Source organism: Manis javanica, chromosome 5, assembly GCF_040802235.1.
Source record: "Manis javanica isolate MJ-LG chromosome 5, MJ_LKY, whole genome shotgun sequence".
In the NCBI taxonomy this organism is placed as follows: Eukaryota; Metazoa; Chordata; class Mammalia; order Pholidota; family Manidae; genus Manis; species Manis javanica.
Window position 1 is genome coordinate 58,638,881 of NC_133160.1, and position 17,840 is coordinate 58,656,720.

Here is a 17,840-nt window from a genome sequence, read left to right on the forward strand (position 1 = left end):
ACCACAAGTCTCTTTCACCATGTATGGTAACTTGGTCACATATTTGTAGGGAATCCCCCACCTTCCCCTACTCTTCTATAAGGATAGCTGCTGCTGCTTCACCCCAGATATGTCTGGCCTTGAGAAACCTGAAAACGCAGTGTGTTGTACCCATGGGAAAGGAGCTAGATAAAGGCCTTAAAGGCCAGATACCTGGCCGTGAAGGCCACATGCATGCACATCTTAAAACATTTACATAATCATGAATTACCAGTATAGCAGTATAAGAAGTACAGTTTTATGCAGAATAAAGTGGCCTCTTTGAAACCATCCCTGACAACTCCCACTGACTTCTTTGCTCTTTGCATTGTCCCAAAACCTCAAAGGCAACCCATTGACTCTGACACTTGACACTGTGAGCAGGATGAGGTAGGTGGTTGCTAGAGCAACAGTCCTTTGGCTCCCTCGGACACAGAGGGGAAGGTGGAGGAGATGTGGCCTCCAGCCTCTATTTGGTGCCCAGTGGCAGCATACCTGATTGGGTGGGCAGTGCCACAGGATCGGGAGTCCATACAGCTGACCCCAGAGGCTATACAGACACTATTGGAAATGCTAGAGTCTCTAGTCCCTCAGGCCCACTGGGAGTCAGCTGGGCAAGTAGTGTGGATGATCCTGACAGTCATCCAGAATGCCACATGCCCAACTGTGGACTTGCAGCAGTAAGTGGAGGATTTAGAGCAACAGCTGACAACTGCCCAATGTATGTTACAGGGATCAGTGAGTACTGCCCGTCATCGCAGGTGGAAAGCCCCGAGAGCAGCACAGCACCAGTGGTTTTGTGTGCTCACCCCATGATGTGTCTATGGATAGAGATGCCGGGTGGCCCCCAGACAGATACCCAGCAATGACGTACATGACATATATGGCCATGGAATTGCGGGATTTGGCCAAGCAGTGTAGGCAACATTTGGGGGAATCTGTGCCTGCCTGGCTGTTGTGACTGTGGAATGAGGGCACTGAGAATACTGAGATCTCACCCTCTGAGGTGTCACAGCTCACCAGCATAATGGCTGTGCCCTCCATGTGGTACATATTGCAGGGCACTAGGCCCACAGACACTCACACTGGTAGTAAGACCCGGATTAATTGGTTGATGGCTGCAGCAAAAGCAGTGTGGGATACCCTAGGGGACATGTTGGAACATGTAACAAAGTGAAGCATGTATCTGGAGTTCATGCACGTGCTCTGTGAAATGGGTATGAGGCAAATAATGTTTGCTCCCCATGACCGCAGTTCAGATGAAGAACTGTTAATGTCTCATATGAAAGATTTTGTTCAAGCCAGTGGTCCTACAGGTACCTTTGGAACCATCACTATGTTGCTCGCACCATACACTGACAGCCCAGTATGTGAAGCAGTGTCAGCGTTAGCACCCTGGGGAGATGTAGAAGTAAAGCGACCTCAAACAACCAAAGTGAGAACTACCACAGTGAAGCAGCACAAGCGAAAAAAAAATGACACCATGGCAAAAATGGCACCAGGGGTGGCCGTGGTAAGATGGCCTGAAAATGAGCCACAGACAGGTATAGACTGACCTTTTGGCTGCTGGCTTGGCTCGTGGGAAGCTTAATGGACAGCCTTTCGAGGTCTTGATGGGACTATGGAAGCAGTTGTGTCCAGACCAGTGCTATCGGCTACTGCCCCTGAACCAGATGCGGGTGAGTGCTGTGGCAGACCAGGAATCTGGACCATACAAGCTGACTTCCTCTCTCCCTGACTAGGAGTGGGTCTGAGGTACCCAGTATACTGGGACACTGGAGGACTGGAGTCCATTTTTTCAACTAGCCATTCACCGGTCCCCGCAGAATACAGAGCGGGTGTTGGTGCTGGTAGAAACGGGTGCTGACTCCACCCTCTTTCATGCAACCCAGATAGATTCCGGGGCCCCTCTGCAGTCATAGAGGGGCATGGTGGGCAAACAGTGCAGGTGCGGCAAATGACTCTAACTTTGAGAATTGGGCACTTATACCCAAATCAGTATGCAGCTTATGTATCTCTGATAACAGAATATATTCACGTATAACAATGCAAACGACTCTGGGCGAATTTCAGTTGCATGTGCCTGTTGTGAAAACAGTGCAATGAGGTCATCCCTACCACACACTTTGCTGTTGCCCAAGCCACCCTCATAGTGAACATAAAACAATACTGGCTGCCTGGTGGGCAGGAGGAAATCAGCCAAACCATTTTGTGGTTGGAGGAAGTACACATCATACGCCCAGCACACAGCCCTTTTAATTTGCCCCTGTGGCCTGTGAAGAAGCCTGACAGCACTTGGAGAATGTCAGTGGACTATCGGGAACTAAACAAAGTGACTCCCCAATGCATGCTGAAGTACCAAACATTACTGACCTAATGAATAAACTGTCACTTTGGGAACTTATCACTTTGTGGTGGATTTGGCTAATGCCTTCTTTTCCATTGATATTGCATTGGAAAGCTAGGAACAGTTTTTAATCACATGGGAAGGCTGGCAGTGGACATTCACTGTCCTCCCACATGGATACTTGCACAGTCCTACTTTGTGTCACACCTTTGTGGCTAGTGACCTGGCCACCTGGTTCCCTCTAACCTCAGTTCAAGTGATATAGATGATATAATGTTGACTTCTGATTTGCTTCCATATCTATAAGCAGTGGTTTACAGTTTGTACCAGGCCCTCTAGGGATGGGGATGAGCTGTCAACAAAGACAAGGTGTAGGGACCTGGTTATTCTGTCCAGTTCTTGGGTGTTGTCTGGTCAGGTAAGACAATAATGTTACCTGAAGCACTGATGGATAAAATACAACAGTATACCCCCTCCCAGAAACTGTTAAGCAGCTAGAAACATATGTAGACCTGATGGGGTATTGAATAACGTTTATCCCTCACTTAGCCATGCTGTTGAAGCTGCTACATCATCTTATAAAGTGAGGGGAAATGTGGGACTTATACCAGAGGTAGAAAGGCTTTTGCTGAGACAGAGCACTGACCTAGGCCCAGATGATGTGAGTCACTGACCCCTCCATACTATCCCTGCTGACAGTGTCTGCCAGCACAGACGGGAGATTACTACAGAAGTATGGGGACCACAAAGTCCCAATAGGATTTTGGTCTCAGTTGTGGAAGGACACTGAGACTAGCTATTCAATGTTGGAAAAACTCCTAGGAGCAGTGTGTGCTGCCTTACTGGCTACTGAAGGAATCACTGAAATGCAGGCAGTACAGGTGGTTATTGCCATCTCAGTTGAGGAGTGGATGCAAGCCTGGGCTACAGCTGCCTGGACTGGGGTTGCCCAGATACCCACCTTGACCAAGTAGGGAGCCTATTTAGAACAATGGGCTAGATTCTCTAAAAGCCCTCTCTCACAGGAATTACAGCAAGTCCTGGGACGGTTAACCTTTATGATTGAACATGCACCCACCTTGCCAACTGTGGGAGTACCAACAGAAAGCCCCTGTGAGGAAGGGACAGGTGCCTGGTCATGAAGGCCACATGCATGTGCATCTTAAAACACTTATGTAACCATGAATTAGCAGTACAGCAGTATAAGAAGTACAGCTTTGTGCAGAATAAAGTGGCCTTTTTAAGCACCCTTCATGATGACTACTGCTGTCTTCTTTTGCTCTTCGCATTGCCCCAAAACCTCAAAGGCAACCCCTGGATGCCAACAATATTCCAGGGACTAAATCCTGGACATTTTTGAGTAGTCATTATTCAGCCTAACACATATCACAAGTAAATTATATGTTTACACCTAAGACCTTCAGGGTTCTTTTTGATACCGACCCTTGATTCAGAATGGTTTATGAAAGGTTGCTTAGAAATTTATCTAAATTTGCAAATTTAGGAACAGAAAGTATCTTCACTTTTCATTGTAGTTTATGCTAAAAATCTTTAATTTTGTATGACAGCTTAGTAGTAATTCTGGTAATTTTGAATAGACAATGAATATGCAAAAACTAAATTTTCCTTATACTGTTGTATCTGTAAAACGGTGTTAGGGATTAATATTTTTTATATAAAAATTCAGAGGTTGTTTTATTTCATGAAACTTCCTTAGTTTTCAGAATCCAAGGAGAAATTTAATTCCTATAAGAAAATTACTTAAAGAAAATAGAAATATGAATAGGAATAAAAATATTAAAAATAAGAGCCAATCTTTGTGGTATGGTTGCTACATGCACAATATATTGATGTTTTATATGAATCAAATATACCTAACAATATTTTGAGATAGATATTATATTCTTCCATTACCCAAATAAGAAAATTGATGTAAAGGAATGTTCCCAAGGTCATATTTATTGGAAAAGGATATATACCTAAATATCAAGGCCTTTTGGGACAGGCTCTTTGTTAGCATATATGGGTTATTTATAAAGAAAGAAAAGTAAAACTTAGAATTAGAAAAAAGAAAAACACCCAGTCCAGCAGACTGATAGGAAAACGTGCTTTGGCTTGCTAGGAAAATTAATTAGTTAAAATATCATTTATTTCCTTCAAAATGACAGTACATTCTGGGCTGGATTTTAGCCCCGTTGGCCACAGGCCCTTGTTCTGGATACAGTCTGTACACAGCTATTCACAAGAAAAGTCTTTTAAAATTATTAAGAGGGGGTCTCTTCAACTTAATGTAACCATGTCCTGGTTTGCCTATTGTGGCTACTGCTCAGATTGACAAACACTGGCACATGGACTGCCAGTAACATATTTGCTTGAGAGATTGATTAACTTCCTATGGGGGAGTGAATCATCCAAAGAAAAAAGAGGCTGAGTCATGAAAATGTGCCCCATCACTAGTAACAAAGATTTAGTATATTTAGGAAAAAGGAAATTGTTTGCATTCATTCGATGTCTACCATCTTTTCATTTGTTGAGTAAATAATAATTGTGAGCTGATAATACTTAATTTTAACTCTGCAACTTAACAATTGTTTGACTTTTTATAGCCTTAACCTTTCTTCCTTGGCCTCAGTTTGCTCATCTGTGAAGCTGCTGTAGTAGTGCTACCTTATACAATTTATGAAGATTAGTTAATTTATAAAACCTGAAGTGTAATAATCACCATATTAAAAATTTTTTTAATGAAAAACCAGAAGTAAATGTGCCAGGTATTATATTAGTCACTATACATAAGTGCTGTGCTGTTTTGTATGTACTTTTTCAGGTACAGAAAGAACACATCTCATAAAGTGATTAAAATTGGTCTGGAAGTTGGGAGGTCAGGAGTAAAGACAACATGATACGGGAGCAGCAGAGGCAAAATTTACATAGAGTTAACAAAGTAAAATGATGTCTTAGCTAAGACCTGAAGGAAAATATGTCATATCAATAAATATGTAGATGGAAACTACAAATGGAGGTCACATGTGGAGAGAAATGTATTCCATAAGAGGCAAGATATGTGCTAAGTTGAAAGTGAGGAAATCTGTTATACCCAAGGCACTGCAAGTAGTTCAGTGTGAGAGGAGTACTGTGGGGAGCGGTGTAGGCAATTAGGGAGGCTTGAAACTGAATCAGATAATAGATTTTAACCTGAATGGTCCTTTGCATTATGCCAGATGGGGAACATGGAGTCATTAAAGAATTTAATCAGATGATGTAATGATAAGATTTGAATGTTTAAGATAATGTTTTGTAGAATTGGAAAATGACTTATAGTACAAAAAAACTGGAAGTGATACAGTCAAGATATGATAGTCACAGAAAAAGTTGTAGTGAATATTTGGGAATAAAAGAATAGTATCAATGTAAATAAAGATGGAGAATTGACAGTTCTCACTGACTGAATGTTAGCGTAAGTGATTCATGATATGGTACACTATGTCAGGAACATGGAAAAAGGAGAGGAGATTTGTGACATAAGATGAATAATTAGTGTAACATCTTTCTATATATGCTTGGTACCTGTATGTGGAAAGTGTGGTCCCTGACCTTAGGAAATAGATTCAAATATATTTTTTGACCTTAGGGATGGAGATGCAAATTCAGAAGATGTTTTCATTGGATGTCTAAGGAGAAAAGAGTGGCCATGTAATAGGGTCTAGGACAGATCTTTGAATGGCTAAAATACTAGTCTTATAAAGGAAGCTTCCCCTAAACAGGGTGGAGTAGGGTAGAAGAAAATGCAAGGGAACTTACAGTTTAGAAGTCATGGGAGAAGGTTTCTCAAGCAAGCATGAGGAAGTTCAGTGGGAATACAGGGTCTAGAGATTAAGTGTGATGAGGTAATGGAGTCAAGAATTATTGATATTTCTCTAAAGAATTTTGACTTCAAAGTATAAAAAAAAAGCTAATACTGAATATAAAGTTAGCTAAAGGGTTGAGAGGACTTTTTTTTTTGATATCATTAATCTACAGTTACATGAAGAACATTATGTTTACTAGGATGCCCCCTTCATCAAGTCCCCCCTACATACCCCATCACAGTCACTGTACATCAGCATAGTAAGATGCTATAGAATTACTACTTGTCTTCTCTGTGTTACACAGCCCTCCCCGTGACTCCCCCACACACAATTTACATGCTATTCATAATGGCCCTTTCTTTTTACCCCCTTATCCCTCCCTTCCCACCCATCCTCCCCAGTCAATTTCCCTTTGATAACTGTTAGTCCATTCATGGGCTCTGAGATTTTACTGCTGCTTTGTTCTTCAGTTTTTCTTTGTTCTTATACTCCACATATGAGTGAAATCATTTGGTACTTGTCTTTCTCCGCCTGAATTATTTCACTGAGCATAATACTCTCTAGCTCCATCCACATTGTTGCAAAGTGTAGGATTTGTTTTCTTGTTATGGATGAATAATATTCCATTGTGTATATGTACCACATCTTCTTTATCCATTCTTCTACTGATGGACACTTAGGTTGCATCCATTTCTTGGCTATTGTAAATATTGCTGTGATAAACATAGGGGCGCATCTGTCTTTTTCAAACTGGGTTGCTGTATTCTTAGGGTAAATTCCTAGAAGTGGAATTCCTGGGTCAAATGGTATTTCTATTTTGAGCTTTTTGATGAACCTCCATATTGCTTTCCAAAATTGTTGAACTAATTTGCATTCCCACCAATAGTGTAGGATGGTTCCCCTTTCTCCACAACCTCGCCAACATTTGTTGTTGTTTGTCTTTTTGGATAGGAGCCATCCTTACTGGTGTGAGGTGATATCTCACTGTGGTTTTAATTTGCGTTTTTCTGATGACAGGCAATGTGGAGCATCTTTTCATGTGTCTGTTGGCCATCTGAATTTCTTCTTTGGAGAACGGTCTGTTCAGCTTCTCTGCCCATATTTTAATTGGATTATTTGCTTTTTGTTTGTTGAGGTGTGTGAGCTCGCTCTTTATATATTTTGGATGTCAAACCTTTATCGGATCTGTCATTTATGAATATATTCTCTCATACTGTAGGATGCCTTTTTGTTCTATTGATGGTTTCCTTTACTTTTCAGCTTGATATAGTCCCACCTGTTCATTTTTTATTTTGTTCCCTTGTCTGGGGAGATAGGTTCATGGAGAAGTCACTCATATTTATGTCCAAGAGATTTTTGCCTATGTTTTTTTCTAAGAGTTTTATGGTTTCATGACTTACATTCAGGTCTTCGATTTATTTCGAGTTTACTTTTGTGTATGGGGTTAGACAGTGATCCAGTTTCATTCTCTTACATGTAGCTGTCCAGTTTTGACAGCACCAACTGTTGAAGAGGCTGTCATTTCCCCATTGTATGTCCATGGCTCCTTTATCGTATATTAATTGACCATATATGTTTGGGTTAATGTCTGGAGTCTCTATTGTGTTCCACTGGTCTGTGGCTCTGTTCTTGTGCAGTAGCAAATTGTCCTGTGGCTTTGTAGTAGAGTTTGAAGATGGGGAGCGAGATCCCCCCCCACACACTTTATTCTTCTTTTCAGGATTGCTTTGGCTATTCAAGGTCTTTGGTGGTTCCATATGAATTTTTGAACTATTTGTTCCAGTTTCTTGAAGAATGCTGTTGGTAATTTGATAGGGATTGCATTGAATCTGTATATTGCCTGGGGAAGGATGGCCATTTTGACAATATCAATTCTTCCTAGCCAAGAGCATTGGATGTGTTTCCATTTGTTAGTGTCCTCTTTAATTTTTCTTAAGAGTGTCTTGTAGTTTTCAGGGTATAGGTCTTTCACTTCTTTGGTCAGGTTTATTCCTTGGTATTTTATTCTTTTTGATGCAATTGTGAATGGAGTTGTTTTCCTGATTTCTCTTTCTGTTGATTCATAGTTAGTGTATAGGAATGGCACAGATTTCTGTGTGTTGATTTTGTATCCTGCAACTTTGCTGTATTCCGATATCAGTTCTAGTAGTTTTGGAGTGGAGTCTTTAGGGTTTTTTATGTACAGTATCATATCATCTGCAAATAGTGACAGTTTAACTTCTTCTTTACCAATCTGGATTCCTTGTATTTCTTTGTTTTGTCTGATTTCCATGGCTAGGACCTCCAGTACTATCTATGTTAAATAACAGTGGGGAGAGTGGGCATCCCTGTCTGGTTCCCGATCTCAGAAGAAATGCTTTCAGCTTCTCACTGTTCAGTATAATGCTGGCTGTGGGTTTATCATGTATGGCCTTTATTATGTTGAGGTACTTGCCCTCTATTCCCATTTTGCTGAGAGTTTTTATCATGAATGGATGTTGAATTTTGTTAAATGCTTTTTCAGCATCTATGGAGATGATCATGTGGATTTTATCTTTCTTTTTGTTGATGTGGTGGATGATGTTGATGGATTTTCAAATGTTGCATCCCTGCGATGAATCCCACTTGGTCATAGTGTATGATCCTTTTGATATACTGTTGAATTCTGTTTCCTAATATTTTACTGAGTACTTTTGCATCTACATTCATAAGGGATATTGGTATGTAATTTTCTTTTTTGGTGGGGTCTTTGCCTGGTTTTGGTATTAGAGTGATGTTGGCTTCATAGAATGACTTGGGGAGTATTCCCTCCTCTTCTATATTTTGGAAAACTTTAAGGAGAATGAGTATTATGTCTTCTCTGTGTGTCTGATAAAATTCCGAGGTAAATCCATCTGGCACCGGGGTTTTGTTCTTGAGTAGTTTTTTGATTACCGTTTAAATTTCTTTGCTCGTAATTGGTTTGTTTAACGTTTGTGTTTCTTCCTTGGTCAGTCATGGGAGGTTGTATCTTTCTAGGAAGTTGTCCATTTTTTCAGGGTTTTCCAGCTTGTTGGCATATAGGTTTTCATAGTAGTCTTTAATAATTCTTTGTATTTCTGTGGAGTCTGTCGTGATTTTTCCATTCTCATTTCTGATTATGTTGATTTGTGTTGATTCTCTTTTTCTCTTAATAAGTTGGGCTAGAGGCTTATCTATTTTGTTTATTTTCTCAAAGAAGCAGCTCTTGGTTTTGTTGATTTTTGCTATTGTTTTATTCTTCTCAATTTTGTTTATTTCTTCTCTGATCTTTATTATGTCCCTCCTTCTACTGACTTTAGGCCTCATTTGTTCTTCTTTTTCCAGTTTCGATAATTGTGATGTTAGACTATTCATTTGGGATTGTTCTTCCTTCTTCAAGTGTGCCTGGATTGCTATAAACTTTCCTCTTAAGACTGCTTTTGCTGCGTCCCACAGAAGTTGGGGCTTTGTGTTGTTGTTCTCATGTTTCTATATATTCCTTGATCTCTATTTTGATTTGTTCATTGATCCATTGATTATTTAGAAGCATGTTGTTAAGCCTCCATGTGTTTGTGAGCCTTTTTGTTTTCTTTGTAGAATTTATTTCTAGTTTTATACCTTGTGGTCTGAAAAATTGGTTGGTAGAATTTCAATATTTTGGAATTTTCTGAGGCTCTTTTTGTGAGTTAGTATGTGGTCTATTCTGGAGACTGTTCCATGTGCACTTGAGAAGAATGTATATCCTGTTGCTTTTGGATGTAGAGTTCTATAGATGTCTATTAGGTCCATCTGTTCTAGTGTGTTGTTCAGTTCCTGTGTGTCCTTACTTATTTTCTGCCCGGTGGATCTATCCTTTGGGGTGAGTGGTGTGTTGAAGTCTCCTAAAATGAATGCATTGCAGTCTATTTCCCTGTTTAGTTCTGTTAGTATTTGCTTCACATATGCTGGTGCTCCTGTATTGGGTGCATATATATTTAGAATGGTTATATCCTCTTGTTGGACTGAACCCTTTATCATTATGTAGTATCCTTGGTTATCTCTTGTTACTTTCTTTGTTTTGAAGTCTATTTTGTCTGATATTAGTACTGCAACCCCTGCTTTCTTCTCACTGTTGTTTGCCTGAAATATGTTTTTCCATCCCTTGGCTTTTAGTCTATGCTTGTCTTTAGGTTTAAGGTGAGTTTCTTGTAAGCAGCATATAGATGGGTCTTGCTTTTTTATCCATTCTATTACTCTGTGTCTTTTGATTGGTGCATTAAGTCCATTTACATTTAGGGTGACTATTGAGAGATATGCACTTATTGCCATTGCAGGCTTTAGATTCATGGTTACCAAAGGTTCAAGGTTAGCTTCTTTAGTATCTTACTGCCTAACTTAGCTCGCTTATTGAGCTGTTATATACACTGTCTGGAGATTCTTTTCTTCTCTCCCTTCTTATTCCTCCTCCTCTATTCTTCATATGTTGTGTGTTTTGTTCTGTGCTCTTTTTAGGAGTGCTCCCATCTAGAGCAGTCGCTGTAGGATGCCCTGTAGAGGTGGTTTGTGGGAAGCAAATTCCCTCAGCTTTTGCTTGTCTGGAAATTGTTTAATCCCACCATCATATTTAAATGATAGTCGTGTTGGATACAGTATCCTTGGTTCAAGGCCCTTCTGTTTCATTGCATTAAATATATCATGCCATTCTCTTCTGGCCTGTAGCGTTTCTGTTGAGAAGTCTGATGTTAGCCTGGTGGGTTTTCCTTTATAGGTGACCTTTTTCTCTCTAGCTGCCTTTAAAACTCTTTCCTTGCCTTGATCCTTGCCATTTTAATTATTATGTGTCTTGGTGTTGTCTTCCTTGGATCCTTTCTGTTGGGGGTTCTGTGCATTTCCATGATCTGTTCAATTATTTCCTCCCCCAGTTTGGAGAAGTTTTCAGCAGTTATTTCTTCAAAGAGACTTTCTATCCCTTTTCCTCTTCCTTCTTCTTCTGGTACCCCTATAATATGAATATTATTCCTTTTGGATTGGTCACATAGTTCTCTTAGTGTTGTTTCATTCCTGGAGATCCTTTTATCTCTCTCTATGTCAGCTTCTATATATTCCTGTTCTCTGGTTTCTATTCCTTCAGTGGCCTCTTGCATCTTATCCATTCTGCTTATAAATCCTTCCAGAGATTGTTTCACTTCTGTGATCTCCTTCCTGACATCTGTGATCTCCCTCTGGACTTCATCCCATTGCTCTTGCATTTTTCTCTGCATCTCAGTCAGCATGTTCATGATTTTTATTTTGAATTCTTTTTCAGGAGGACTGGTTAGGTCTGTCTCCTTCTCAGGTGGTGTCTCTGTGATCTTTGTCTGCCTGTAGTTTTGCCTTTTCATGGTGATAGAGATAGTTTGCAGAGCTGGTATGAGTGACCGCTGGAAGAGCTTTCCTTCTTGTTGGTTGGTGGCTTTCCTCTCCTGGGAGAATAGCGACGTCTAGTGGCCTATGCTTGGCAGCTGTGCACAGACAGGGCTTCTGCTACCTGCCCATTTGCTATGGAGTTTATCTCTGCTGTTTCTGTGGGCATGGCCTGGCTGGGGCTGCTCCTCCAAAATGGTGGAGCCCCATTGGAGGGGGAGCGGCCGTTAGGCTATTTATCTCTGTAAGTGTTCTCTGTGCTCCCTGTTGCCCAGGGAGTTAGAGTGCTCAGAGATCCCCAGATTCCCTGCCTCTGGTCTAAGTGTCCTGTCCTGCCCCTTTAAGACTTCCAAAAAGCACTCTCCAAACCAAAACAACAACAGCAACAACACAAGAGGAAAAAAAAAGAAAGGAAAAAACACGCCATCTTCTTTGTCCTCAGGCGCCAGTATCAGGCACCCGCTCACCATTCCTGCCACCCCGCCTCCCTGGCATTGGTATCCCTGTCCTTTGAAGGCTTCCAAAAAGCACTCACCAACAAAAAGAAAAAAAAAAGGGAAAAACGTGTGATATTCTTTGTCCTCAGGCGCCGGCCCCAGACACCCGCCCACAGGGCCCGCCGCCCTGCCTCCCTAGTATTGGGGAAAACGCACGATTTTCTTTGTCCCCAGGTGCCGATCTCAGGTACCCTCTTACCAGTCTTGCTGCCCTGTTTCCCTGGTATTGGGTTCCTGTCCCTTTAAGGCTTCCAAAAAGCACTCGCCAAAAAGAAAAAAAGTGGAAAACGCATGATTTTCTCCGTCCTCAGGCGCCGGTCTCAGGCACCTGCCCACCAGTCTCGCCACCCTGCCTCCCTGGCATTGAGGTCCCTGTCCCCTTAAGGCTTCCAAAAAGCACTCGCCAAAAAAAAAAAAAAAGGGAAAAACGCGATTTTCCCTGTCCCCAGTCACCTACTCACTGGTCCTGCCACCCTGCCTCCCCAGTACTGGGAAAAACGTGCGATTTTCTTTGTCCTCAGGCACCGGTCTCAGGCACCCGCTCAACAGTCTTGCTGCTCTGTTTCACTGGTATTGGGGTCCCTGTCCCTTTAAGGCTTCCAAAAAGCAGTCACCAAAAAAAAAAAAAAAATACCGCTCTGGTTTCTTTCCACCCGCTGGGATCCAGGGGGAGGGGCGCTTGGGTCCCACCAGGCCAGGGCTTGTATCTCACCCCCTTCGTGAGGCGCTGGGTTCTTGCAGGTGTGGATGGGGTCTGGATGTTGTCCTATGTCCTCTGGTCTCTATTTTAGGAAGAGTTTTCATTGTTATATTTTCATAGATCTATGTGGTTTTGGGAGGAGATTTCCACTGCTCTACTCACGCCGCCATCCTGGCTCTGCCCTACTTTCCTTCTTTTGAAGTCGATTTTGTCTGATACTAGTACTGTAACACCTGCTTTTTTCTCCGTTGTTTGCGTGAAATATCTTTTTCCATCCCTTGACTTTTAATGTATTTGGATTTGAGATGAGTCTCTTGTAAGCAGCATGTAGATGGTTCTTGCATTTTTATCCATTCTATTACTCTGTGTCTTTTGATTGTCGCATTCAGTCCATCTACATTTAGGGTGATTATTGAAAGATATGTATTTATAGCCATTGCAGGGTTTAGATTTGTGGTTACCAAAGGTTTCAGTTTAACTTCTTTACTATCTAACTGTCTAACTTAACTCACTTACTGAGCTATTATAAACACTGATGTTTCTTTATTTCTCTCCCTTCTTATTCCTCCTCCTTCATTCTTTATATGTTGGGTGTTTTATTCTGTTTTCTTTTGTGTTTCCTTTGACTGCTTTTGTGAGTAGTTAATTTTATTTTTGCCTTTAGTTACTATTTGGTTGGTCTCCTTTCTTTGCTGTGATTTTATTTTTTCTGGTGACATCTATTTAGTGTTACGAGTACTCCCACTTAGAGCAGTCCCTCTAAAATACCCTGCAGAGGTGGTTTGTGGGAGGCATATTCCCTCAACTTTTACTTGTCTGTAAATTGTTTAATCCCTCATTTATGTTTAAATGATAATCGTGCTGGATACAGTATCCTTGGTTCAAGGCCCTTCTGTTTCTTTGCATTGAATATATCATGCCATTGTCTTCTGGCCTGTAAGGTTTCTTTTGAGAAGTCTGATGATAGCCTGATGAGTTTTCCTTTGTAGGTGACCTTTTTCCTCTCTCTAGCTGCCTTTAAAGCTCTGTCCTTGTCCTTGATCTTGGCCATTTTAATTATTGTGTGTCTTGGTGTTGTCCTCTTTGGGTCCCTTGTGTTGAGATTCTGTGTGCTTCCATGGTCTGAGCAAATATTTCCTTCCCCTGTTTGGGGAAGTTTTCAGCAATCACTTCTTCAAAGACTCTTTCTATTCCTTTTTCTCTCTCTTCTTCTTCTTCTGGTACCCCTAGAATGAGTATATTGTTCCTTTTGGATTGGTCACACAGTTCTCTTAATATTGTTTCATTTCTAGAGATCCTTTTATCTCTCTCTGTGTCAGCTTCTATGTGTTCCTGTTCTCTGTTTTCTATTCCATGAATGGCCTCTTGCATCTTGTCTATTCTGCTTGTAAGTCCTTCCATAAATTGTTTTATTTCTGTAATCTTTCTCCCTACTTTGTTGGTTAGCTCTTGCATTTTTCTCTATGGCTCCATCAGCATGGTTATAACCTTTATTTTGAATTCTTTTTCAGGAAGATTGGTTAGATCTATCTCCCCAGGTTCCTTCTCAGGGGAGGATGTCTGTGTGATTCTGGTCTTGATCAAATTCTTCTGCATTTTCATGGTGATAGGGGTAGTTGTTGGGAGTTGGCACATATGCCAGCTGGGAGAACATCCCTTCCTGCTAGTTTGTGGCCTTCCTCTCCTCTGAGAATGGTGACCCCTAGTGGCTTTTACTGAGCCGTTGCATGCAGATGGCGTCTCTGATTCTTGTCCTGCTGCTGTGGAGGAAGCTCTGCCCAGCTGCTGTGGGCATGCTCAGCCTCAGGCTGCTGCTCCGCTATGTCAGGACCACGCCAGATGGGGAATGGGCCGGAGGCTGTTTATTGCCATGAGGAGCCTCCAAGTTGCATTGTTGCCCAGGGGGTTAGGGTGTTTGGAGTTACCCAAGATACCCAGCTGCTGGGCTGAGTGTGCTGAGACACTTCCATCCAGCTGTGAGGCCCCTTGTCCCTTTAAGACTTTCAAAAGCACTTGCTTTTCTTTGTCTCAGGGGCACCAACTGTGGGGACCCACTCACAAGTTTTGCTGTCTCGTTTCCCTGGTATCCAGCACACCATGCACAGTGTGTCTGCGCTTCCAGTGTGGATGGCTAAGGCTGGGTATTTAGCAGTCCTGGGCTCCCTCTCCCTCCCTGCTCTGACTCCTCTCCTCCCTCTGGAAAGCTGGGGTGAGGGGCTCCCTCAGGTCCCACTGGTCCACAACTTGTATCTTACCCCCTCTTGAGGCCTGGGTCCTTGCAGGTGTAGATGTAGTCTGGCTGTTGTACTGTATCTTCTGGTCTCTTTTTTAGGAATAGTTGTATTTGTTGTATTTTCAAAAATATGTATGGTTTTGGGAGGAGATTTCCGCTGCTCTACTCACACCACCATCTTGGCTTCTCCCACAGGACTTTCTTTTTGAAGGTCATGGACACTTTAGCTGTATACATCAATGGGGTTAAACACAGGGGGAGAAGTAGAAGATACAGGATGAGATAGATACAAGTCTCAGTATAAGCTTTAATATAATCTCAGCCAGATAAGATAAATGGAATTATGAGCAAAGGTGGAGAGATATATCTTACCACTTCATTTATTAACAATTTGCACAATCATTCAGGCCATAGCAGTTGGAATGTAACATGAGGTTATGACAGTAGATGAGAGGTGATGGCTTCCTGGACCAGAGTGATAGAAATGGAGGTGATGAGAAATGAATAAATTTTGAGAAAGAGGAAAATGAAAAAATAATACTTATCTAGGAGCAAAAAATTATCAAGCATGGAAAAGTGAATGGACTAAACACATTCAGTACATTTAGTATGGAATGAAGCATTAAAACTTCATTTCTGATTCATGCTATAAATTAAAGTGAGAACAACAGTCTTTATGATTATATAATTTTCTTCAGCCAGAGAGAAAAAGCTCCAAACAAGCTGAGAGTTGGATTTAACCAGGTTTGTGTTTTCACTAAGTAAGTAGTCTATAACAAAAAGGTAAAGGAGTAAATATATATGCAAGGGGGTGTGATTTCAATGATTGGCCATAGAAGAGGAGGGGAGAGAGTACATTAGGCCTCAGAGACAGCAAAACATTAAGAAGATCAGTGTTTTGGAGGCCCTGTTGTGGTCAAACGATCATCAGATTGGGATAGTAGAGTGAGTAGTAGTGAAAATAAAGGGTACTGTGGATAGGGTGCAGACAAATGACATGATATTTGCTCAGAAAGATTTCAGGCAGAGAATGGTGACCTTAGGTTTTAAAGGAACAGCATATTTATTAGGAGACAAAAACAAGGACAAGTGAAACATGTTGGCAAGTTTAAGGTTTGGTGTAGTTAAGCAAGAATATTTTCAAGCTGAAAATGAGATAACATATTTGAGGAGAATGACCATATATAAATTTTTTTTCAGTCAGAGAAACTGAACATAAGACATTTACTAGGCAGTGCCAGGTGTCTAATTGAGATTAATAACCATGACTTTAATGTAGTATCAGTTTTCCTGAATATGCAATATTTTCTTCCCCAGCATAATCTGAGTGCTGACATGGAGAAGGCAAGAGCTGTACATTTATCCATTACTTGAGCTTTCTAAGTTTGGGCAATGAAAGGATAGCTGCTGCCGCTGAGGTGCTGGATGGCCTGTTTCCAGACAATAAGAGGTGTTCTACAGGGTGAATGCACAGTGGTCAAGACATGGATCTGGGGGCAGCAGGGGGACTCTTGGGGTTAAGCCTTGATAGAAGTGAAGTATGAGCCCCACTCCCAAGAATGTTTCTGAGAATGGGCTGGAATTTAGTTAAGGCAAAGAAGTGGACAAAAAAACAGTTCTGCTAAGAAAAAATCCTAAGAATTTAGTGCAGTTTACTGGTTTCTGAGGAGTAGAATTTCTGAGGGGTATGGGATAACAGTGGGAGGCTGAGTCAGAGGAAATCACACTTAATCATACAGCTCCAACAAGGAAGATGCAGACATTTACTATGTGGAGATGCATCTACATCCATTTCTCCTTTGTTCACATGTGTGATTGGACAAGATGCAAGTTTCCTGGCCCAGCAAGCAGGAGTATATGCTAGGAATAGTCTAGACAAATTGTGAGTCTTCTGGGCTCTGTGTGTGTGTGTGTGTGTGTGTGTGTGTGTGTGTGTGTGATGTCAGGTGGGGTGTGGGATAATTCTGTTTTATCTGACAAGCAAGGAAGAGTTTTTATTATTTTTATTTTTCTGTAAGAATAGGGAAAGTAAGAAACACTCAGTATCAAGAGTTCTTAAAATATAAATTGACATTCATTGTTTTCATTGACCCATCAAACATTTATTAAGCACCTATTCTGTTCCTTAAATAAATCTAGGCACTGAGGAAATGTGTAGATTAAATTGAATCATATAGCATTGTGGGTTTTAGAGGGTAAAAAATGGTTGAAAACTGGCAAATGCAACTAGAAAATACAATTCATCATGCTAAAAGATATAATCCCTTTCACTAAGGATCTCATAATCTAGTCTTAAATTCAGAAAAGAAAACAAATATAAAATACAGTGTGATGTGTTATATTTATTGAAGGCTTTTAGGATAGTTTTTCCTCATATAAAATACATTACAAAATGTAAACTTCATTGGCTCAGTGGGACTTAAGGTCTTGGATATAAACGTGGATATTTTAAATATACCCCTCAAATACATGCCCAAATTCTCATAGTGATACACTAATAGAAACAACAACAAATTGAGGATCTTTATAAAATATGTAATGAACTATACTTATTAGAAGTTTGAATCATATTACATTATATAAAAGTATCTAATATGTTGTACACCTTAATTTATACAATGTTACATGTCAAATGTATTTCAGTAAAAAAAAGTTTGGCATCACTTGACCTCACTGTACTTTAAAAAAGAGAAATCTGAACAACATAAATATAAATAAATATCAGTAGATCTATGTAATTTTGATTTAAAGTGAGATATGAGATCAAATTTGTAAATATACTAGTCCATCCTTACCCTCAGGGGGATACGTGCCAAGACCCAGTGGATGCTTGAAACCG

At 40.8% G+C, this 17,840-nt stretch overlaps 1 long non-coding RNA gene across 1 annotated transcript in view; it reads left to right on the forward strand.

Annotated features, from left to right (window-relative positions):
• LOC140849778 (uncharacterized) overlaps positions 1-17,840 on the forward strand; it is a 317,738-nt gene that overhangs the window by 138,960 nt on the left and 160,938 nt on the right. The gene's annotated exons all lie outside the window — the stretch shown is intronic.